The 26,541-nt window shown below is 35.6% G+C and overlaps 1 protein-coding gene across 9 annotated transcripts in view; it reads left to right on the plus strand.

Annotated features, from left to right (window-relative positions):
- The window catches only part of NAALADL2 (N-acetylated alpha-linked acidic dipeptidase like 2), a 1,546,126-nt gene that overhangs the window by 241,924 nt on the left and 1,277,661 nt on the right, over positions 1-26,541 (plus strand). The gene's annotated exons all lie outside the window — the stretch shown is intronic.

Genomic DNA, 26,541 nt, shown 5'->3' on the forward strand with positions numbered 1-26,541 from the left:
GGCCTCAAGCTCTAGCTGTATGACACTGGGCAAGCTACTTAACCTTTTTCTGCTCCAATTTTATCACCTGTAAAATGGGGATAATGATAATGCTACTAGGAGGATCACATAACATAATATTATTAGTAAATAGTAAATTAGTAAATTAGTAAAATTAGGAAATATTAGTAAAACATTTTGCAGACCTTAAACTTCTGTATAGTTATTTCTTCCATTGCAGGGATTAGGGGCACTATGCTTAATAATTTGGAAAATCTGTATGTTTTTTTTTTACCTTCCCTTTGTACCAGAAAAGGTCTGATTTTTTTTCTTTGTTACAGGGTGCTAACTTATTGTAAATTTTGGGTTAAGTGTTTGGTTATAAGCTCTGTCTTGTATTCCCTTAATGTGTCATTTGTGGCTTCCCAAAAAATTACTCAAAATTTCCCATTTAATTTCTTGAGTTGACCTGCCATCTATCAAAACTGAAACCACAAGGGGGATATAATATTAATAGCTAATTTGTATATAGTAACAGTTTTATTAGGTATCCTGAATTGTACTGAGCACTATTCAAATATTATCTCATTTGATTCTCACAATGACCTTGGAAGCTATGTGCTATTATTATTCCCATTTGGCAAGTGAGGAAACTGAAGTAGACAGAGATTAAGTGACTTACCCAGGGTCACACAGTACGTGTCTAAGGCTAGGTTTGAACAAGTCTTTCCAAGAGGGAGCATGTCTTGATACCTGGAGGAAGTAGAAAAGACCTCATATAGGAGTTGGCACCTGACCTATAATTTGAAAGAAGCTAGCAACTATTAGATGCCAGCAGGGTTCAAAACAACCTTGTATTTCTGCAAAGGTTACATTTTTTTCAGGATTCGAGCCAAGGCTGGAATAGGAGCAGTCCCTAATAGATGTTTGAATTTGATTCCTGCCAATGTTTGCTTATGGAGAGACAGATGGGTGGATCATGTTCCTTTTCTTTTAACTCGTTACCAATGTTAGGTGAAATCATTGGAAGTTAAATATATATTTTCTCTTCCAATGTTCAAAGCAGGCCTTTCATTTGTCCATTAAATCTACCTTGAGTTGCTACATTCTCTGTAGACCCAGAGCCCTGGGTTTCCCTGACTTTTCAGTCTTGCTTTTGTATCTCATTGTATTTGCTGTTGAGCTCTCCTTGCTTAGTGCCAAATTTTGTCAAACATGTTCTCTTCCATGCTGAGCCGCTCTCTGCCAATAATCTCCCCAGAGTGAATGCTTTAGTAATAAGCCCCGAAAATGGGAATTGATAATGGAAATACTGGCAGCCCCTTTTCCAGCAGGGGTGCACTCCTGTGTTTCTGTAATTAGGAGTGTGATTAGAAATAAGAGATGCTTTTGGTCTTCAATTTCTAAGCATGAAATGAAGGGATTAGAATTTGTCTCACTCTGGCAAAAGATGGACGTTCTGGCCCAGAACAGTTTTTTGTGTCTGATGATCAAGTTTCAGTTGTTGTTGGTACCTTGTTGTGGTGGTGGTGGAATGTAAATAGTAAATGAGCTTTTGTATACAATTTGTGATCACTGATGTGTTATGGTCCTTATTTCTGTAATTGTCTCCTAAAATATTTGTTTTCAGGTTTAATGCCCTTCATCTCTCTTCTTTTCCTCTAGTGAATGTCTTACCATCTGGGGTGTACAGTGCTAAAAATGTATTTTTCACAGCCCCATCCAATCAATGGCCACCAATGGCAAAAGAGCGGTCAGAATGCTATTAGAAAATGGTACCATATTCAGTAGTAGTTAAGACATTTTTTGGTAAAACCCAAGTAAATGAAATCTAGAAAGAGTTCATAGTTTGTCCAGAAAAAATGGGGTTGAATGTAAGTGGAGATTGGGATTGATAATGAAAATTTCCTGACTAAAATAATAGCAAGAAACCATTTGTTTTTCTTTCTAGAAGTAATTTAAAGGAATTCCATTTAAATGCATTTCTGTGGCACATGGATAGTGTTTACATCAAACATCAAGATTGAGACTTCACAGAATTTGGTGAAACACAGTTGAAATAACCATCTAACAATTAGCTTATATATAGTGATTTGTCTTCATTCTAAATAGTGAAAACACGAGGGATGTCAATCTTCCTATTAATTTGCAGCTGTAGTTTTTGACACATTATAAAACAGCCTTTAACCTTAGGCGAAACAGTGCACTGAAGAGGAAATGCATATTATGCTGTCACCTTAAGAATATATGATTATAGCATCTTAGTGGTTGGGTAGACAGCTGCATAGACAAAGCATTGTAAATCTGGAAGAGAGATGCATCTGACAGGCCAACCCTTTACTCAATCACAGATTCCTCTGGTTCAAAATTACTTCAAGATTCTCTGGCAATCTGAAGCCTGAAGCAATTGAAATAGCAAGTGGGCTCAGTTCCCCCCAGCTGCTTTTTCCCCCCTCCCCTGATAATATGATTATGTGTTACTGAGAGGATTTGTTGATGAGGGAGAATTTTCATTATGCATGCCTGCTTTCAAAGAGTTTAGAGAGAAAATCCATGGAAAAAATAACAGTTGGATCATTTTGTCAAAGATTAGTGAAATTTCTATTGGGACCATTTCTATTATCACAGAAAGAAAACTTACCAATATTCAGCTCTTTTAACCAGATTCTTCCTAACATCTGATGAGGGAGTTAATGGGCAGATGGGTATAGCCTATGCATGTAGATGAGGGTAGGCTCATGCACCAGTCCTTGAAATGAATGTTAGAATGTGCCATCATTAAAACTTGTCCACCTACCTCAAAAGCATAGTCAGCTTTTATTAAGTGAGCTAGAGCTTATCAGGGAGAACTAAATCTAGAAGACTATTTGGAAGGATTAGACTTTATGATCTTTCAAATTCAGATGGGTTTTTGCCATCAAAGCCTCATAATACTTTAAACATTAATAGCATGGAGCATCAATTGGGTGACTTAACTATGAAACATGGATCTCATGGATGACTTTTCTACAAAAGAACAATTCATACCTGAGCTGTGTTGGATCCCAAGAATGTGGAATTAAAACTGTCTTCCCCTACTGGAAGTACATTTTTCCAAGGTTGTTTGGGAGTAGAAGTTTCACAGCCTTTGCCAGTATTCATTTCAAAATGAAACAGTATCCTGGAAGAAAGCTAGGAAGGGAGAAAAGTACCCTGGACAGGCTGTCAACATGTCTAGCTTCCAGTTTCATCTCATCTCTTATCTAGTTGTGTAACCTTGGGTTGATCATTTTATCCTTCTGGTCTTCAGTTGCATCTATAAATTGTAGGAACTGAGCTAAGTCATCTTAGAAATCCTCTTTGGCTCAGAAATTCTGTAATTAGTTATATACTTATCTAAAATGGCTGAGATCTGACCAGGTTAATTCAATATCTATGTTAATAGAGAGGCGCCATATATGTCAATCAAGGGCAACCAATTTTCAAAGATTTTAAATATAATAAAGTGCATTCAAACACCAATATCCTGGTATCATTTATCTGAAACTATTTCAAGATCCTTCCTCAGAGTTTGTCATAATAAAATAACAGTTATAGGGATACAGTCTTTTAGATATAGGAGATAGACAAAAGTACCCCAACTTGCATTAATCCATAATATGTGGACTGGAATTTGATTCTTAAAATAAATCATTGATCTAATCAAGAACATTTAAAAATGATTTTATATAAATTTCATTTCTAAACATATCTCATCTCTTCTCCAAAAGAAGCATCCCTTATAACAAAAAAGGAAATAGAGAATTTTAGAAAACTAAGCAAAAAGTTAGAGTGTGATAATCTATGCAGTATTTCATATTACTTTCTCCTTATCTTTGTGAATAAGGGAGAAGGTATAATAGTTATGTCTCTCTTTTGAGGTCCAGACTTACTTTTTATAATTTTACCAAAACAATCACAGCTTTCAATTAATTTTATTTTCTTTTAAAATTGCTATGGTCTTTGTAGAAACTATTTTCCTCATTCTATTTTATAACACTTTAAATATGATTTCCATATTTCTCTTTCTTCATATTATTTTTTATAACAAGATAACATCCCTCTTTTGATAAAATTTTGTCTTTTGATTTTATGTGATCTACATTTCTCAATATATGTACCATCTCAACACTTCTTTGACAACCTTCCCTTATAACAAAGAATAAAAAAAAAACAAATCACAAACAGTCCAATGGATTAGAAAAATCTGGTATAACTAGGGCACTTCATCTAGAGGCAGTGGGGTGATCCTATAGTACAGAGCACTGGACCTTTAGTCACCAAGACCTGACCTCATTCCAGTTGAGACACTTAGTAGCTCTGTAACCCTGGGCAAACTACCTAACCTCTGTCTACCTCAGTTTCCTCAACTGTAAAATGGTCTCTCCAATGGTTGTGAACATGAAATGAAGTAATGTTTGTGAAATGCTTATCAAAGTGCCTGATTATTATTGTTAAGGGCTAGTGGGTACCTAATAAAAGCCTTTTTTCCCCTTCCTTGCTTCATTTCAAATATATGTGGTTGGTAATATATGTGGTGATGGTATTTTCTCATATCTCTTCTTTGGAGCCAAAGTTGATGATGAAAACTTGATAGCATTCAATTTAGATTATTCTGTTGTCTTTCTTTCCATTTCCTTGGTTATAGTCATGGTGTACATGATTTCCCTGGTTCTGCTTACTTCATTTTCTATCAGTTGATATGCTGCATGTACATCATATTTATTGTTTCTTAAAACACAGTAATATGCCATTAAATTCATATGTCTTAACTTGTTTTATCAGATGAGATAGATTTTATCAGGAAGAATTAAATCTAGAAGGCTATTTGGAAGGATTAGATTTCATGATCTTTCAAATTCAGATAGGACTTTTGCTATCAAAGCCCCATAATACTTTAAATATTAATACCATGGAACATCAATTTGGTGACTTAAGTATTCAGAGAAATCTATTTTGGTTCCTCTTTTGGTACAGTATTTTTCTATTACATGAATCTACTAATTTGCCAATTACTGAGTATCTGTTTTCAACAATCATTTATTAAGAACCTTCTATGTTAAAGACAGTGTGCTAGGAGTGGAGTCAAAGACTGTGCTCCTCTGTATATTTTCATACTTTTAACATGTTGTGAAAATGTCAGCATCATTGGAGAGGCAGAAAAGAGGCAGGCCATGTTGTAAGATGCAGGATTTTCCTTTTTAATTACAGGTATGAGAGTGAAAGAATTCCACATCATTTCCAACTGGATTCCAAAGATCTGAAATAATAAACTCTAAACTTCCCACTTGTACATGTATTAAGAAAAAGGAAGGTTCTAACAAATTAATGAGGAAACAATATTCCTCAGAGCATACTTGTCTTTATTTTACTAGATTGACCTCTAAATAAAAGAATAGAAAGGAAGAGAACAACTGAATCAGATAGAGTTATTTGCAGGGTCCTTCCCCAGCCTGACTTTGATTAATTATGAGGGCATGTCCTTCAGTCCCTATGCCCTCAGATGGAGTGTCAACCTGAAGCTAAACACACTTTATCTTCTGAAAACTCTACTGATGCTGCAGTCCAAGCAGAGGAAGTAGCTTCCGAGGAGCTCTGGGAAAGCCCTCTGGCTTTTGCAGTTTATTTTAATTTCTGGTAACCCTCCACTGACATTCTTGACAGGCAATATCCCCAGTGTTTGTCTTTGCCCATTGCTGATGAGGACTTAAGGTTATGGTATTTATGGGCTTGCTTTTTTTCTGAATTCTGACATTTCAATATGCATTTTTCAGGAAGGATCTCAACACACACACAAAAATCTTATAGAATAGGAAGGAACTACTTCCTCTTCCTTCTCCTTCTTTGTTACAGATAAGACAACAAGATCTGAAAGACTGTGACTTGCCAAGGGTCATACAGATAGAGGAAAGCAGACCCAAGGGATCCTGACCTGTTCCTTCATCCCACACCTAGGGCTTGACCCTGCATCAATACTTCTGGGACAGTCTTTAGGGTAGGCAACCAAAGAGGATGCTTTCATGTTGCTTTGTCACTGGTAGGGCAGATTCATCTACAAACCCATTTTCCAAGAGAGGAAATTTCTTCTATCTACGCCCTAATCTTGAACCTTTGGAGATAATTCCCATTTGCCCCAGAGCTTTTGCCTAAGGCTGGGACCATGAAAGTCTAGTTTCTGGAAAGATCTTCTGCAACTTAAATAATCAACCAAATTCTGAATGTCAGGTGACTGATCAACTCAAGTGTTGTGTGGTGGACAGAATTATTATTAATACAATATTATTATAAATAAGAAAAATAGCTATATCACCTTCTTTTTTTGTTTGTTTTTTTTTTCAAGTCAATGGGGCTAAGTGACTTGCCCAGGTTCACACAGGTAGGTAATTTTTAAGTGTCTAAGGCTGGGTTTGAACTCAGGTACTCCTGAGTCCAGGGTCCATGCTCTGTCTGCTGAGCCATCTAGCTACCCCTGCTATATTACATTCTAATATAAAACAAACAAAAACCTTCAGAATGTGGATTACAAAACACCCAAGATTAGTTGATTTGAGATAAGTCTTGAGGTAAGTGTTGCCAAAGGCAAAACAAGGTTCCAAACAGGAACAACCAAAGTCTATGATATGCAAATCACTTTACATTTATTATCTCATCTTAGCCTTACTGTAACCCTGTGAAGGCCAAGAAGTTAACTGGTTTTCCAAGGGTCTCACAAACCTAAGCATGTGTGAAAGGATTTGAACTCATGTTGTACTAACTCCAGGGATCCAGAATTCCATGTCCCATGCTACTTAGTTGTCTAAGTCATATTGTCAATGCATTTGAACTTAGATTTTTTTCTAACTCCCAAGCTTTCACACCATGTCCCTAATTATTATATTAAGCTGCTTCTCCTTCTGATAAGTCCATAATTTCATCAGTGTGGAAATCATCAATACTTAGTTGTTATTCATTAGTAATATTTAGTTTAGAGGATACCTTGGGGAACTGAGAGGGCAAATGATTTTCCTGGAACAAATAGATGATATGAGTCAGATTCAAGGTCAGTAAAGATGGTGTAGTAGATAGAGATCTAGTACTGGAGTCAGGAACATCTGAGTTCAAATGTGAACTTAAGCACTTACTTACTTATTTGGTGTGAAACCCTGAAAAAATCACTTTTCACCCTCTTTGTCTCAGTTCCTTGTCTGTAAATTTAACTAGAGAAGAAAATGGCAAACTACTCTAGTATCTTTGTCATAACCAAAAGCAAAAACAAACAAATTAAAAAGAATAAACAAATGAAGAGCAGAATACAACTGAAAAAATGACCCAACAATAACACCAAACAGTAATATCAAAACATAGGTCTTACTGACTAAGTCTGACTTAATTGCACCATCTCACTTTGCTGTAGTCTATAGGTACATAGATAGATAGATAGATAGATTTCTTGATAGATAGTTTTCTTGATAGATAGATGCATTTATAAACATATATTTATAATTATATTTAATAGAACATACAATCTGAGGCAACTTTCTAAAATATTACAGTCCCTTGGTTATTTTTTAATGAGTATTCCCCAAAACTTAAAATGAAGTTTCATAAAATTTTCTTTGAGGCTCTTATTAATTAAAACAAAACAAAACACATTGTCCTTATATAAAAATATTATTATAATTTTTCATTTTGTTGACTAAAAGTAATGATCTTATAAATGCCCTCTTAAAATAGGACTTTTATGATTTATTATCTCATTCCATAATATATTTAGTGACTTGCCCTGTGGTCTTTGGCACCGCAAACCTCTAGCTAACTGGTTGAGATTCATTCCCTTAAGACTTAGGATCTAGCCTTCAGAAGATGGCAAAGTCAATCTCTTTAATTGTAGCCTGAGAGTTCTTGAGTTCTCCATTTGGAAAAAGGCTAAGTTGGGTCTTTTAAACACTTTTTTTTTGTAATTCAGTTAGAAAATAAACTTTATGGGGAAAATGTAAATGCTTATTTTAATTATGGAATTCATTTTAAAGTCAAAACTAGTTGTGCATAAATTTAGTTATATTACATTTACTTGAAAACTTCCTCCCCTGCTATGTTTTAATCTTTAACAAGAGAAGATGGGGACAATTAGATCAGCATCCTGGCCTCCAGCTGACCTTGAGAGCCCTCATTAGCCTTTGAAATCTTACACCAATTAACTTAGAAGTAATAACTCAAGATTGTACTAAGTGGCAAAATTAATTGAAATCGTACCAGGGTGTGCTAGTAAATGTTTAACAACCAGCTCTTCAGAAAAAAAGTTCAATGTCTTTATGACAAACTTTCAAATTTAATCTGCCTTACTGACATTTTCTCCATTATTTTCTAAAGTTTAGACAATCAACAAAATAATAAGCCAGGCCTTGATTTCTAGCTTTTTCTGAGTCCTTGTGCTGTGAACACTTGCCCTAAAAACTGAAAACTCTGCTAAAGGTTGTGCAAACCAACCCCAACATCCTGCTTACTCCAGATCTATTTTTTATTTTTTCATTGCTCAAGTTGTTTGAGAAATATACCTAGGAATGGGGTGGGGGTAGGTGAGGAGGAGCAGGGGATTTCAGTATTTATTGACAGAGAGAATGTAAATTTAGGTTTCCTTGACCTTTCAAATTTCCATTATTAGGGACCTAAGCAGCTTAGGGCCAGGGAAAGAAAGTTCATGAACCACTACAATTCCTTTCTTCCATTAAGGTTAAAGGTACCCAATTACTTACTTAAGCACCCCTGTTAGGACATTCTCTATAAGAGTCTGTGAAGTTCTAGTAAAACATCAACGAAAGTCAAAGTGAAGCAGTTGAGAGAGGAATGGATAAAGACTGTTGGACAACTGGATAATTGCTAACAGAAAGCAGAGTTGTACAAAACAGAGGTGTTCAACCTTGCAATGAGCTGCCTGCCCTTAGACATAGTGAGATATTGCTTCCTGATGATGTTCCAACAATGACTGGTTGACTCCTTGTTAAGAATATTGTCAGGGAGGCTAGGTGACGCAGTGGATAAAGCACCGGCCCTGAAGTCAGGAGTACTTGGGTTCAAATCCGACCTCAGATACTTAATAATTACCTAGCTGTGTGGCCTTGGGCAAGACACTTAACCCCATTTGCCTTGCAAAAAAAAAAAAAAGAATAATGTCAAGTATTTTATTAGGTAAGGGTGACTCTTCCTTCCTACTGAAGCCCCTTCCTTTTGTGATTCTACCACTCTAAGATCCTCTAACACTAAATTCAGTTCCAGAAATGTCTGTCCCCTTGAATCGACATAGACAAAAATCTAAAATTCCTTCCAATGTATCCATTTTCTGAAGACTTTCCTTGATGTTCTCCCAAATCTTTGTTAGATGTTTTGGCCACAGTTGGAACACTAAGAGGGTAAAATATGTGTGGGGGAAGGAATATTAAGGACAAAAAGTTTTTTTTAAAAGCTCACATCCATAATAAAAAGGAAAAGCTATGTGATAATAAATATTTTATAGAAAAATGTGAACCTTACTTAAGGGTCACATACATGAATAAGATTAGGACAGAGATAGATGAGTGATTGTTGTTATTTTTCTTCTTTATTCATAAGTTTTGGTTCCATTAGGGAAATTGGAGGGTAGTATTTATCTAGTACAGAAGTTCTTGACCCTTTTCTAAATCATGGATCCATTTGGAAGTTCATGGATTGTTCTAAGAGAAAAAAACAAAAAAAAAAGTAAATCCATAAAATAAAATGACAAAAACAAATGACAAAGAAATTATAATGAAATTGAGTTAGCAAGTATTTTTTTTTAAGTTAATTGACCCCAGGTTAATAATCTGGTCTAATTGATTTCTCTTTCCATTTTTTTTTTTTTTAGTTAGACATCCAAGAAAACATTTTGTTTGAAAGGTGTGGGGACTGTGAGAGATTGAAACTGATTTCAATGATAGAGATAAATGCAAATGTAAGAACCTTCTACATTGATGCAGAAAAATCTCCCTTGGTACATATATTCTGGGACCCCAAGAGACTAAATATTTCCCCCAGGGCCACAGAGTTAATGCATTCAAGACACAGGACTTGAATATCAGGTATTCTGACTACAAGGCAGAGACCATAAATGCCTACATTATATAAAACATGAATTATGTGGTATAGGTATTGATAGATTTACTGGAAGGGATGACAAAACAAGTCACATTAAGTTATTTCATAAGTGAGGAAACAAGGCCTCAAATGGATCATGTTATGAGGATGAGAACTTGGGTCTTCAGATTCCAATATTCCAAACTTTCCTCATATTATGCTGCTTTCCAAGTTAAAGCGGTGTGATATTAAAAAATCTCCTTTTAAAATGACATTTGAGAGCTTTTCCACCATAAACCTTCCTCAGTGTACTACATTCCCTTGGCACAAATTAAAAATAGTCAATGAAAAAACTAATGAAGTCACCCTTTCTGGCTGTTCCCATTACAAATCTATAGTCTTTCACCTCTACCAAGAGTAGGAAGAAGCAGGGCATCATCTGTTCCTACTAACTAAGAGGAATCATTGATACTATTGGAACTGAATCATCTTTTGGGATAATTTTCATTTTTATTATTGTGATTTTCGTTCATCTTATTTGGTCCATGTCCATTTCCCTCTCAACTGAGTTCATCCAAATTCTCCTCTAAAATTTTTTTCACCACTAATATTGTGATTATTTTTGGAGAAACAGAAAATCAAATGACTGTCAGACATTTTCTTTTTCTCTCTGAAAAATCTTATGGACCTTAAATATATAGAATTTATTTTCTGGGTACATCATGTGAATATTCATTATATAATTATTGCAAGTACTCAAAATGAACTGGAATTCATTATTTAATATTCAATAGCAAGTTGTGACATGAATATTTCTACTTGAGGTTATGCCTTCTAATAAAGCACCACTGATATTCAAACTATTGCTTCCCTTGATTAATACAAGAATTACTGCAGTGATTTGTTTAAGTTTGATCACAAGTTGATAACAAGTTAACTTAAGATATGATATACTGATTTGGTGGGGGGGGGGGGCAATGGCAGGTGGTTGGAAAAAACTTACATCTGAGATCTTTTCCAGCTATAGATCTGGTCTTTGCTCTGTCTCTTACATGAAGCACCCATTTCTGTCCTTTGCAATGATTATGTCATATGTTTGGAATACATTGACTCCTAGAAGCTCCCTCTTACTTCAAGCTACCACCTTCTAAATCAGAAATTCTTTTCTGGGGTGGCTAGGTGGCCCAGTGGATAGAACACTGACCCTGGAGTCAGGAGTATCTGAGTTTAAATCCAGCCTCAGACACTTAATAATTACCTAGCTGTGTGGCCTTGGGCAAGCCACCTAACCCCATTGCTATGCAAAAACTAAAAAACAAGCCAAAAAACTAAAAAAAAAGAAATTCTTCTAATTTCTAGGGAACTGCCCCCTTAGCTACCTTGTATTTAGCTATCTTGTCATTATATTTATTAATTCTCTCTAGAAAGATAGATAAATATAAAATATAATGAACTAGTCTGTCTCCCTAAAGAAGATAAACTCCTTATGAATATGGATGGATTCTTCCTTTTTCTTTCCTTCCTTTTCTTACTTCTATCTATGAATAGAAAGATAAAGAGAAAAGATAATGTATTGTTCTGTCTACCTAAAAGAAGATAAACTCCTTGTAATATGGATTCTTCTTTCCTTCTGTTTCTTTTTATTTCTTCTCTCATAGATAGATAGATAGATAGATGCTAGATATAGAAAATATAATGTACTATTCTGTCTCTCTCTAAAAAAAAGATAAACTCCTTGTTAATATGGATTCTTCCTTCTGTTTCTGTCCTTTTATTTCTTCACTCTTTATAGATAGATGAAAGATATAGAAAATATATTATTCTGTCTCTATCTAAAGAAAGTAAACGCCTTGTAAATATGGATTCTTCCTTACTTCTTTCTGCCTCCTCCTCCTCCTCTTTCTTCTTCTTCTTCTTCTTCTTCTTCTTCTTCTTCTTCTTCTTCTTCTTCTCCTCCTCCTCCTTCTCCTTCTTCTCCTTCTCCTTCTCCTTCTTCTTCTTTCTTCTTCTCCTTCTCCTTCTCCTCCTTCCTCTTCTCCTCCTTCTCCTCCTCCTCCTCCTCCTCCTCCTCCCTTCTCCTTCTCCTTCTCCTTCTCCTTCTCCTTCTCCTTCTCCTTCTCTCTCTCTCTCTCTCTCTCTCTCTCTCTCTCTCTCTCTCTCTCTCTCTCTCTCTCTCTCTCTCCCTCCCTCCCTCCCTCCCTCCCACCTTCTCTCTCTCTCCCTGCTTCCTTCTTCCCTCCCCACCTTTGTCTGTCCCTACTTCCTAAAACATATTAGGCCATTAAGAAATGTTTGTTATTTGATTGTTCCAAAGAATTAGAGCCCTGACCATTAGGTAGTTATCCCAAAGTGATCAATGGCAGAATGATTTTGTACATTCCAAAGCATTCAATGCAGCAGGTTTGTGGTAGCAAAACAAAGGGAAAATAATGTGGGTACCCTGCAATTACAAGCTGAATGGCTGAACAAATTGTTGCTTATAACTGTAATGAAATATTACCATTACAAAAGGTGTGAATGTGGATAATTCAAAGACTATGGGAAGACTTGTATGAATTCATACAAAATGAATATCAGTAAAACCAGGAGAACCATGTCTGTGTATATATAATATATGTATATATAAATATATATGTATATATAATGAAAAAATATTCTAAAATGAATACTATATAATATTGAAAAGTTAGCTGATCTCAGATTAAATTCAATAACCTATATTGGTTCCAGAGAACTTATGAAAAAAATAAAATAAAAAAACGACAATAAATTTAGTTAGATGACCTAAGTTGAATTGAAAAAAAAATTGATGACCTGAGTTAAAATATTTGCTCTAATGCTTGCTCTCGGTGTGATCTTAGGGAAAGTCAATACGCCTCTCTGAACCTTAGTTTCCTCATCTATCAAATGAATTGATGATATATAATTATTTCTGAAGTTTCTTCTAGCTCTGAGACTAATCTCAGCTTTGTAAGATTCTGTATATCAGGAAGAAGGTAGGGTATTATATGTAGAGTGTGTCACACTCTCTCTAAGACTTGGATGGTTTTTCTCTCAGAGGTGATGTATGAAAAAGGTGATATAGTTCAGCAAATAACTAGTGTTAAAAAAAGGCATTGGCAATTTTTAAAGGTTACTCAATTAAATGTGTTTTTAAAGAACTTTTAAATATTCTTTAATTCCATTGTTTAAAAAGATCAGAAGCTGTCAAAACAAACACTTAAAATATTTTCTTTCCTTTTTATTAATAGGAAAGGTTTTAAACTTATGTGTATTTATTTGATATACTTATAAGGTAGATATATATACAACTTCATATAGTACATCTTCAGTATCCATTTAGTATATGTGGTATAAACAGATGAATTCATGCATGTGCATGCATGTGTTTTTTTATCATATATATTTAAGATATGTGCACAGATATGATTTAAATCTAAGGTTTCTATATGATGAATGCTTTATGTGTGCTTAGGTAGCATATACATGCATGTATAAATAAGTGTGCATTTCTATGTGCACATACACAACTTTGTTCTAGCAAATGAACTGAAAATAACGGAGACAAGTAATACTGACTTTTAGACCCTCTAGAGTTTCATGGAGCCTCACAAGAAATACATCTTTCCTTTCAAATATTTATCCATCACTCCCAGACAAGGAGTGTATGAGGTAATAAATAAAAGACAGCTGGAACAGGAGAAAACAGTTTTTTTAATGCTCTGTGCTGAAACTGTCACTCTAGCGAGAAGTAATAACTGGATACTGCATTATTCAGGGTGAGGTAATAGACTCTCTCCTGTTCAGGGACAGATGATTTGGGGCTCAGGTGGATCACTGGCAGAGGCCGTGGGTTTCCAGGTTTTCCACCTGTGAGAACTGCAGAGTGCAGGGGTTTGGCTTGGTGTGATTGGCAACTGAGCCTCAGTGCTTCATTCTCTCAGTAAGATCCATTGATACCATTCTGGTTATTTATTTTTAATTATTAGCTGATGGTCTGCTCATCCCAGAGGCAGTGACTTCATTTGGTTTGGGGACTTTATGAGAATGAATAATACAATGATTTTCCCCAACGCCTTGTTGTGGTTTATGGTCTACCTAGATTCACCTCAAGTGAATTAATTCAATTCAAGAAGCATTTATGAAGGGCCTAATATGTGCTAATCATTTTGCTGGGGACTATAGGTAAAAAGACACAACATAACAGTCTTGCCCACAGAAAGCTTACATTCTATGTGAGGAGTAGGGAGAATCTAGTGTAAGTACATGGGGAAATAAATATAAAATTTTTGCTATTAACAAGGGTGTTTGTTTAAACCAAGGAGATTGGTGGTAGTTAATTCTAAAGTAAAACTAAATTAGATACTCATTTTAAACTCAAATTATATTCTTCACATGAAGCTACTTTTACCAAATTTTTTAAAAAATCCTGAAAAAGGATTATGAGATAACAATGCTTTAAGGTTTGCAAAGTATGTTATCAATGTTGTCCATTTTGAACTTCCAAACAACTCTAAGAGGTAGTCATTGTTTTCATCCCCCTTTTTAACAGATGACGAAATTAAGGCAAGACAAAAGTTAAGTGATTTAATCAGGTTCTTATAGTTACTCTGTATCTCAGATTGGATTTGAACTCAGATCTTTCTTAACTCCAGACTCAAGTCTCTAAACACTGCACTACCTGGCAAAGATGTGTCAGATGTGTGATTCCAGAGGAGTATTAATGTTATAAACATACAACAAGAGTTTTAATTGAAAAATTTACAGTATCTTTTATAATTGGTCATCCTAAGGATAGATATAAAAATATTTTAAATATATTATGCTTAAGATAATAGTATGTATATATGCACATGCAGGTATTTGGCCATGTATGCAGATACATGCAGGAATGTTTACATAATTATAACTTTTGTAAATTCAGAGATATATATTCACACATGTAATAGAATATAGCCCTAGATTTTTGTGAGGATAATATGAACTACATGTTTATATATGTTTGTGAATTGTGCATTATACATACATGTACATGCATGTATGCATGCATGAATTTTACAGCTGAAGAACCTGAGGTCTGAATAGATCGTCCACAGACCAAGGCAATGTCTGAATAGATTGTCCACAAACCAAGGCAATGTCTGAGATGTAATCTGAATTCAGATTTTCCTGATCCCAAGTCCATCGCTTTGTTGACAGTGCAGCCAAACTGCCTATGGTTCTTTATGTAGTGTGCTTCATTTAACACTGCATTAACACATTTTCACTGCATTTAAAATTCATGTTGTTGCTTAAAGCTGATACTGAGAGAAAATCAATGAAAAAATAAATTTCTCTCTTTTTTAATAAACTTGGATGAAAGCTTGAACTGATTAAATAAGGAGACAGATTTCACATCATGTCAGTTTATGAGGAAATATCAAAATATAAGCATTGACTACCTTTGAACCAGACCTGAGAGAATTAAATGAATCACATAGCAAGAGAAGAATAGGGATTAGAGGTATGTGTCCCTAGGACATGTTCTTCCTTGGAGCTGTGTCTTCCTTTTTGGAATTGCTATTGGGATGAGCAAGAATCTTGTTACACATTGAGTCTCAATTCACAAGCCTAGCCACAGAGACATAATAAAGATGGCATCAATGGAAGGGGACGTCTATGGACAGCAACGGCTAACTAGAGAAATCAAGAAGGGTGTCTCTTGTAGGAGGTGGCACCTGGGAAGTCCCAAAGTCAACATTCAGAGAGAGCTTTTCAGGAAAGGGAACACCTGTGCAAAATGCACTTCAGGCTGAGGAGCAGAGCAATGAGAAATAGGGCCATTTGGCTGGAACACAAGAGTACAGGGGAGGAGTGATTTAAGCCAGCCCGATATGATCAGTTGGAAGCAGATTGTGAGAAACTTTAAATGCCACACAGAGGAGATAGTATTGTATTCTGGAGACAATAGGGAGCCACTGAAACTTCATGAACAAGGGAGACATAATGGCAGACTCCATATATCCATGTCTGTGCCAATCTGGAACTTTTTTAGATGAATTTTTTTTCCCTCCAGGTATCTTTCTTTCTTTGGGATTAACACAATTATTTGAAAAAAAGGGGTGAAGGAGATCATTTAGTGTTTCATGCATTAAACTTTCCTGTGGTTGGTAGCAGCTCAAAGGCAACTTCCACTTAAGCAGACTATTGTTTGGTCCCAGAAGACAGAATTAAAACAGTGGGTGAATGATACTGAGGAAGAATTACCCTTGATGCCAGGAGAAAAAAAGAAAACAAAGGCAAAAACAAAAGCAAAACTTCCTAATTATTGGAACTGTCCCAAATTGAAATAGGCTTTCTGGTTAATTGGTAGATTAGTCCTCATCTTAAAGGTGTTTTTCAAAGTCTGGGTGGTCACTTCTATGGAATATTGCAGAAGGCATTCTTCTCATTCAGGTCTTTGTCAGGGCACGTGATTTTTCAGATGCTTTCTCATTCTATGATTCTGTGATGATGAGGCAGTTAGTGACATAGTGGAAAGAGGGCTAGCCTTGGAGTCTGGACCTGAGTTCGAATCCAGCCTCATAGACTTGATAATTATAAGGAGTGTGATTTTGGCTAAATCACCTAATCCTGACTGGCTCATATCCAGGGCCATCTCCAGTTGTCCCAATTAATACCTGACCACTGGATCCTGACTCTGGAGAAGAAAGCGAGGCTGGTGGCTTAGCAGGGACCCCCCACAAATCCAATTCATGTGCCTGTCATGGCATCACCTGCCTGATGTCATCATCTTCTTCAAGAGTGAAGGACAACCATCATGTCAAATGACAAGAAGCACAAATAAACATTACATGTTCTCAAATGTACTCTTTGGAACTATCATTCATGATGTGTCATTGAAGCAGCTTTCTGTTCTTCTTCATCACACTTCTGGACATGTTTTACACCTCCCCCCACCTGTTTTCCCGTCATCATTGGAGGAAAAACCATATGGAGCATAAGACATCTGGTTTTCATCTAATGTCTTTCCTGGTCAAGAATAGGCTAAGAAAATTGAGGAATTAGAACATGAAAATGACTATTGTGCTTCTTTTTTTAATTTTAATTTATTTAGTACAGAAATTTTTTATTATTTATCAGTGTACTCAACCATAAGTGTTGCTGTCTGCAACTACTTAATTAGTAAGATGAATTTTTATAAGACTAAAATTGAAGTATTACCTCTCAGGAAAAGAAAATCAACTACCCACTCGCAGTATAGGGGATGCATGTTCAGCTAGGGATTTGTCTGAAAGGAAAGGACATATTGGGTTTTAGGGAACCATAAGTACCAACATTATAGTATGGTGCCTAGGGAAGTCATTTTGTTTTTGTGTAAATAAAGCTATGGCTATAAGAAACTGAGATATTTGTAGTATATTTTGCCATGTAGACCATGGGATGTTAGGATCTGATTATCATTCATTTGAATGATCCCTATTTTCCATATGGCCAGAGTGAACTACTAGATAGAAGTCAGAGGATTCCTACGCTAAAGGGGCATCATGGTACAATGGAAAGAGACCTGAATTTGAAGCAAGATGATCTGGGTAGAAATCACTTGCCACGTGACCTCCTTCAATTCACCTAGCTTCTGTGTTTAGTGTTCTTATCTTTTGAATGGAAAGGTTGTGAGCAAGATGACTTCCTTACTCTACCCCCCAACTCTAAACCTAAGATTAGATTCCTAATGCAGTATGAAGTATTTCTTGTAGCAAATCACTATTTGAGGCCAAATCTTGTATGATCTGAGCTAGGAATGGCTTTTTACATCTTAAAATTAAAGAAGACTTTATATTGCAGACCTTACAAAAATAGGTTATTCAACTTGCAGTCTGTGGTTTGTTGAATACTGGTTCAGAAGATAGAATAAAAGTAGTTTTTGACTCCATATCAATTGAATGCTAGAAAAAATGAGAAATTTGGAAGAATTAAATGAGTTGTTTGTTGGAACGGTACATCCCCTTCCCCGTAAAGATTTTAAGTAAAAAAATGAATAAATGCACCATTCTGCCAAATGTTAGGGATAGGAAGTGATGAAGTTGACCCTTTTTAAAGGAGATTATTTTCTTTAGGGGAAGATAATCCACACAACAGAGACCTAGTTTGGGAAAAATATTTCATTTAAAGAAGTCAAAGGGGTGGTGATTAGCCATCAAGCTTCTTACTCCTAAAACACCGATATTAAGCACTTACAATTTGCCAGACACTATCTAAGTGTGAAGAATACAAATATAAGCAGAAAGATGATAATTTCTGTTCTTAATGAGCTTATATTTCAGTGGGACAAGATAACACATAAAAGAAAATTGGATCATGCAAGTGGGTAGTTGATCATGCTAGAGAATTGTGCCAGAAATAAAGCAATTTTAGCTGAATCCATAAGTGAAAGGAAACAAGAAGTCCACCAAGGTAACAGCCTTGTGAATTAACATTGGAGAACTCACTTAGTGTGCTCAGAAATCCTCCCCAAACAGACTTCCATAGCTTGTGCTTTGGGACTCACCCTGGGATTTTTGTACTTATTGAATGAATCTGCCAGTGCACGATCTCTGTTCCCCCACCACACACCATCTGTTGCAAAAAGAAGACAATGAATATCTAAACTATGTGAGGAGAAAGGATAGAAAGAGGAGAAAAGGATCAAATTGCTCATCATCACCATAGGAGAGGTTAGAAACAGAATACCAGAAGAATATATTTTCGAAAATTATAAAAACACTAAAGATTTGAATTTGAAGAAAATTCACCAATAGAGCACAGATAGATTAATAGAGAGGATACTAAAACTAAAAAGGTGGATGAATACTAAAGCACCCTAAAGTATACAAATTTCTCAGTACTGCATGCTACTTAAATGGGATGTTTATGAATGTTTTAGAAGAGAAATAAGAATTTTTCCCTTGCTCTTTTTAACATATTTATTTAAAGTTTTGAGTTCCAAATTCTTCTCCTTTTCTCCTCCCTCCCTGAGATGGTAAGCAATGGGATATATATGCAACTGCATAAATTATTTCCATAGTAGTCATTTTAGTGCAAGAAGATGTGAATAAAAGAAAGAATGAAAGAAAGTGAATAATTGCATGCTTCAGTCTCTATTCCAACCATATCATTCTCTGGAGGCAGATGAGATTTTTCATTATTAACTCTTTGGGATTGTCTTCTTAGATCATTGCATTGCTTAGAATAGCCAAGTCATTCACAGTTGCTCATCAAACAATATTGTTGTTACTGTGTACAACATTCTCCTGGTTCTGCTCACTTTGTTTTTCTGAAATCTTCCTGCTTAAGAAATGAGTCTTAAGAGAAGTTAAAGGAAGCATGGAAGACAATTTATCATCGACATAGCAGCTATCATCGGCTCAATTGAAATACTTGTAAGAAAGCTTTCAAAAAAAGGTAAAAAAGAGAAAAACAGTCAGAATATAAATAAACTGCAGAAAAGGACAATATAGAAGAAGGGGAGCATAGAGGAATAAAGCAACATATTGTCTCTATAAGCACAAACTACTGATCTCAAAGATAGTCTATTCAGAGAAAGCTGAAGGACAAGGAGAGTTTCAGAAGAACATTACGCTTCAAAAAACCTGAATACCATAATGAAGTAAATATATCTATCTATTTATCTATCTATATCTATCATCTCTATCTATCTATCATCTCTTCTAAATATCTATTTTTCTATCTATCTATCCATCTATCCTATCTTTCTTTCTTTCTTTCTTTCTTTCTTTCTTTCTATCTATCTAAATTTCTATCTATTTTTCTATCTATCCATCTATCTATCTATATCTCTATCTATCTAATATCTATTTTTCTATCTATCCTATCTATCTATCCTATCTATCTTTCTATCTATCTCTATCTATCAATCTATCATCTATCTATCTATATATCTATATATCATTTCTATCTGTCTATCTATCTAAATATCTATTTTTCTATCTATCCTGTCTATCTATCTATCCATCCATCTATCTATCTATCTATCTATCTATCTATCTATCTATCTATCTATCTGTCTATCTGTCTAGAACTTCTGAAGACAAAGCATCACTTTAAAAGATCTACAAATCTTCTCCAAAAGCAAGCAAAGAAAGAAATTAAAAACCTTTGCATCAGACTTTAAGATGCAGAGTAGTTAAATTTTATGTGTCAATGCCAGACAATTAATTCAGGAAAATTGTAGTAGAATTTTCTGAACTGGTCAGATGATTGAAATTCCATAATAGCAAGGCCTGTCTTTGAAGAGTGAACAGACATACAGACAAGAAAGAGATATGGAAATATGGCATCAAGGTTTCGGTTTGGCATTCATCTATATACCTGTGAATAAAGTCAGGGCTAAAAAGCAAAAGGCAGATATAATGTTTGATTTTACCTATAGGTACTTAAGGATGGAGCCTGCTTATTCATTTGTTTCCATCTTTGAATCACTAGTGTTTAGTACAATGAATAAGACTGATAATGTATTAGGTAAATTCTTGATAAATTGAGTTGAAAGTTTCTCAGTAAATTGTTATATGTAGAGAACTACTTTTTTTGTAAAGCCATCACTGTCCTTTTACCAATGTATATGGTCTTGTAGGGATATAGAACACTAATTTAAGTAATTCTAATACATAATAATATACATAAAATGGATGAGGCAGGTACAAAATAGGTTAAATTGAGTTGCTTCTGTCTTACTGAGATGCACACAAAAAATAACCCTCTGCTATAGTTAGTGGATGAGGATGGTTATTTGGGGCAGCTAGGTCACATAATAGAAAGAGTGCTGGGAGGAAGACTCATCTTTGAGAATTAAAAAATTCAGCCTCCAAATACTACCTGTGTAACCCTGAGCAAGTCACTAAATCCTAGTTGCCTCAATTTCCTCCTCAGTAAAATGAGCTGAAGAAGGAAATGGCAAAACACTCCTCTATCTTTGCCAAGAAAACCCCAAATAGACTCATGAAAAGTTGGACATGAATGAATGCCTGAACAACCTAGTTCCTCAAGAAAATTTGATATCTTTATGAATTTTTCTGCTTGAGAGAGTGGTAAAGGATAACGTAGATTTCAGGGCAATGAGGAATCTTGGAGGCTTTATGGGCAAACCCCTTTATTTGACAAATGAAGAAGCTGAAGACCAAGGAAGATAAATAACTTGCCCAAATGACAGATCAAGGATTTGATCCCCAACTTCCAAACCTAAAACTAATGTTCCTTCCATTGGACTTTGCAGCTCACAACATTGCATCCACCCATTAGGTTTTTGACACAATTATGTCTTTTTATATTTTTTGAGACGATAACGCATCATGGGTAATAAACCATCCCTTTGTGATAATCCTTGAAGCTGATTTAAGGCCTCAATCTCTTAACTCAAATCTACGCAATGTTGGACTGATTCACTGTCCAATGAGGGTCTTAACAACCTCATTTTCAAAATGAGGGAAGGGATTAGCTCCTTTCCAGGATCAGCTCCCCTTCTATCTTCCCCATCACCCCAACCCTCCAAGATAATACTTTCCCTATTCTGCTTCTGTACTTATTTGTGTGTCTATATTTTTCCAGTAAAATGAAAGCTCCTTAAAGACAGGGAATATTTTCTTTTTTTTTTTTTACTTTTTATATACCCAGTGCTTAGCATAATAATTACTTTTTATGTGTTAGTTGATTAAAGAAAAAGATTTTCTTCCTTCCTTTTACTTCATAATCTGAACTCTAGAAATACTGAACCATTCCTCCCACTCCACACCCCATCCTGATTTAATTTTTTCTCCATTTTGAAATGCAAAAATGGAATTCCTTAAAAACCTCTCCATTTATAGGTTTAATTAATTCCAAATGATCAAGCTATATTGGATGTTGTTTCAAACTTGGAGGTCACATTGATAATTTCCAAAGCTTTTTCTTTAACATGAATTTTCTTCTTTTCTTTCCAGATGTCCAATAAAGTGATTTTTTTTTCATTTTATATTATTTTGGGGATGATATGTGTCACATCGACTTTCCCCTCTTCCCAAGACTGATTGGTGAGAAAGCATTTCCCCTAAAGTCCTAGGTAGATGAGGAGCCAAATTATGTTCACAGTTCACTATGTGTCTATATTTGGCAGAGCTTAAGACTAAAATAAAATGAAGGGTGTTTTGAGGACAACCAAAATGAAAGAGCATTCCTAGCAGCATCTAAAGAATAAATAATGACATTCCTGAGAAGATAGGAGCTCCCACATATAGCATTTCTTTATGGAACTCCTACTGATCTGATGGATCAGATGCAGCTTAGAAAGTCTAAGGTCATTGTCATAGTCCTTCTTTATGGAAGCTGGATGGTTTTTTGAAAAACTTCCAATGAAGCTCCTTACTTGACTACTTGCCACTGGACTCTGTTGACTCTGGAAGAGTGAGGCTGAAGACTTTGCACATTCCTGCCTCATTTAAATCCAGTTTACTTGCAAGTCAAAACATCACCCTCCTAATGTCATTGATCCTTTCCAAGAAGCATGAGCAACAGTCTTGCCACTTAATCCACACTTTCAGCTGCTATTGCTCAGGGGATATTCTCTAGCCTGGAGAAGTTGGCAATTGCTAAGGGAAATATATAGGTTTAAGAATTGCAAAGCACTTTTTTCAGTTATCTCATTTTATCCTCACAAAAACCCTAATAGTAGGTACTAGGATTATCCTCATTTTATACAAGAGGAAATTGAGTCAGACTTATTCAGGGGTGCCCAGGTCATGTCAAAGGACTTAATTGAATTCTTTTCTTCACTGCATATTCCATTCTCATGCTCTCTTTAGCTCCTGGAAAGGAAAATGTTTTCTCTCCTTGGAGGTCTTTTTATAAGGCATGACCATGTCAGGAATGTTGGAGTTGGGCTGCTTTTTCATATATAATTCAGACTAGATGGTCACTGAAGTCCAATCTAACTGAATTTCTGTGACTCTTTAGATGCTACCTGCTCATGGTTCCAGACAGATGAGATCTCTAGTCCAGTAAACTATCCCATGTATACCTTCAAATCACAATTATCTTTTTTTAAACCACTAACATTTAAGACTTAGAATTATTCCTCTGAGTCACTTTTTGGAATGATCCATAGATTGAGGCAGCATTGGAGAATTTAAAGAGCTTTGAAGACAATGATTCAAAGCCTTTCCCCTGCCTCAAAAAATAACTATTACCTGTTGTGGCAGGAAAAGTCCTTGGTTCAGGCTTTTAGAAACCCTTTAATTAAAGGAAAGTTGTGAAGAATGAGGCCACACACATACTCACAATCTCTCTCTCTCTCTCTCTCTCTCTCTCACACACACACACACACACACACACATACACACACACAGACATGCCTTCTCCCAGACTGAGATCTATAATTCCACCATTAGTGATTCATTTCCTTCTCTTACGCTCAGCAGTCCTCTTTTGAAATACAAATATTCCTTAAAGAAGCAAGCATCAAATAAAACTCCCAATCCCCTAGGTTCAGTGAGTCTATCAGATTCCTTTTATAACTTTGCTTATGGCTATGTCTGGATGCTATTAATTGCATTGTTAATTTTCAAAGGGAAGAATCAATTAGTGGCAACTGAATGCCACAGACTTATCATGTAAGGCACATAAACTCAAGTTTGAGATGCCAATCATTATTCATTTGTGGAGAAACAATGTTTTCCAATGACATTATTCAGCTGGCTTTGGAATATTGTCAACATGCAGTGTGGATTGTGTTGAAAAAATGGTTAAGTGCACTTATGTTAGCATCTCCATTTTAGGAATGATGGCAATGTAGAATGTAAATGAAATCACTCCAGTCCAGAGCACTTTCAATTCTCTGTTTATCAATAGAGAAGTCTATTGGACATGCCAATAAGAATAGATTTCCCACAAAAGATGTTCTTATGGATTTCATTTCAAAATGATTATCATTATTTAAAGCTACCATAGAAAAGTAAAAGGCTAAATGAGATAGAAAAATGCTTATTGCACTGCAACTTCTCCTTAGTAATTTTTCTTGAAATCAAATGGAGAGAATATATATAAATTGGGGAAAATACATCAATGAACTAGTCCATAGCTTATCATCCATCACAGGCAACTTAATAAAATCCATTGGAATTGAGGAATTCAGGTGGCTGCTGAGACTCAGTCTTTGGTAGCTAATGCTATTTCACAAAAAATAAAAGGGTTTGGATTTGGTTTTAGAGAATCTGGGTCTGAATCCTTTATTTCCCAGTTACTATTTACTCATTTGTAAAATGGATCTGCAGCTAGCAGGTAATTTATTGAGACCTTTTTCCTAACTTGCTTCTTCCTTTCTTTCCTTCTTTCTTTCATTCGTTCCTTTGCTCCCTCTTTCTCTTTCTTCTTTTCCTACCTCCCTCTTTCTTCTCTTCATCTTTTCTTTCTTCTTCTTCTCCTTCTCCTCCTCCTCCTCTTATATCTTCTTCCTTCTTCTCTTCCTTTTTGCCTTCCACTCTTTTCCTCTGCCTCTCTTTCACCTAAAACCAAATTTACAAGAGTCCCATTCAAAAGGTAATTTCTGTATGAAGGGAAAGAAACATTTTTTGAAGGCAAGACTTTTTGTTGGAGAAAAAATACACTTGAATAATAGGGCTTGGAGTTTTCCAACTACATTTAAAACTTATTAAGACCTCTTTTTCAATGCTATTTTAAATCCACAGGAAAGCTACTTGGGTAATAGGCTTGGTTATAGAATCACCTCTAAACTTATTTGCCTCCTGCCATAAAGCACGGAAGATGTTTAAAATGCATTGACTTGGCTGTGTCTTCTGAAAGGAGATTTGTTCTTTGTTTCCCTCTTTTCTATGAAAAGCATAAATATAATTAATGAAAACAATGCAAAGCTAATTTGATATCTTTTTATTTTGGTAAGATGTTTTGGCCTCCGTAACCTAGAGCTATAATCCTTTTGATCAAATTATCTTTATATTTGAAAACTAGTGATGTGGATAAAGAACAGGTTGGAGGGGCCCTGACTGTATCTGGCTCCTGATATATACTGCAGGTATTATTTTTGGTTTATTTCTGCTGCAGATGATCTCAATGGGCTAGCCCCCCCCCCCCATACCTATTAATCTGGTGATTTAAGACTGCTTTTTCACTGATGCAAGAACTCTTTATTTTTAATTTTTTTTAATTTATTTAAGGCAATGGGGTTAAAAGTGACTTGCCTAAGGTCATATAGCTAGGCAATTACTGTGTGACTGAGGTTGAATTTGCACTCAGATCCTCCTGACTCCAGGGCTGGTGCTCTATCCACTACCACCTAGCTGCCCCTGGAGCAAGAACTCTTTAAAAATTTCGTTAGAGCATGCATTCCTTTCACTTTTATTGATGGTGCCCATTCTATGACTTAGAGAAATGATGATTACTGAAAAATCCATCTACCTAAAGCCAACTTGGTGATGGGCCAAAGGCAACCAGAGACAGAATGTCTATTGCAATGTCCACATTCAGGGCAAGGATAGGAAATGCCCCTGCATCCAGGTAATTGCCTGTTTCTGAGTCACCTACATGTCTCCATGAAACCTCAAATAAATGCATTGCTGCAATAATTATTTGATTTCTCTCCCTCCTTAAAGGTCTTTGAACAAAGACTGAGTAACCATTTATCAAATGTGTTGTAGAGGGTAGAGAGTGTGTGTGTGTGTGTATGTATGTATATCTAGGCACATACATACACAAAAACACATATATAATATACACACCCACATTTACAGACATACATATAAAAGTAGATGTATACACATATGTATCCATTTGTGTGTGTAATACAGTGGGATAACAGGATTATAGATACAGCGTTGGAAAGGAGCATAAAAACCATTTAGTCCATTTTACAAGTGAAGAATCTGAGTCCTAGGGAGGTCGGATGACTAGTATCCTTGGGGTATTCACCTCCTCTTTAAGGATGCACAAATATGTTTCCTCATAGATTTGGAGCTTTGGAGAGACTCTCCAAAGACTTGATGACCTTTAGAACCTTTTCAAGGTGTATCCTCAAGTGTTATTGACTTTCCAGTGACCATGGTCCCATTGCAACCTCTCCAGCTGAAAAGGTCTAGAAATGATTCTATTTCTCAGGGTTTAAAATGGTCCTCAGAGTGACATTGCATGCTTCCTTGGCACTGTGGAAAGAGCTGGCTTTTTGACAAGAGACAACCTGACCAAACATTAGCTTAGTCTGAAGTCTGAATTTATTGCTTGCTACCCCTCCCTTAAGGTTTTTTCCCCCTTTCTGTCTATTGCTTGCAATAGGCTGGCTGTGATGTATTGATCTATGTATGACTCTTAGAAAAGTTTATATCAACCTTGGGTATTGGGCATCCACCAGGATTCACCCCCTAAAGTCATCAGAGGCAGTATAAGGTTTTTGGAAAGCATACCCAATTTGGTTTCAGAGGAACAAATTATCCTATAAAAGGTACAAGCTGAGTGACCTTGGACAAA

Source organism: Macrotis lagotis, chromosome 6 (assembly GCF_037893015.1).
Source record: "Macrotis lagotis isolate mMagLag1 chromosome 6, bilby.v1.9.chrom.fasta, whole genome shotgun sequence".
Lineage (NCBI taxonomy): Eukaryota > Metazoa > Chordata > Mammalia > Peramelemorphia > Peramelidae > Macrotis > Macrotis lagotis.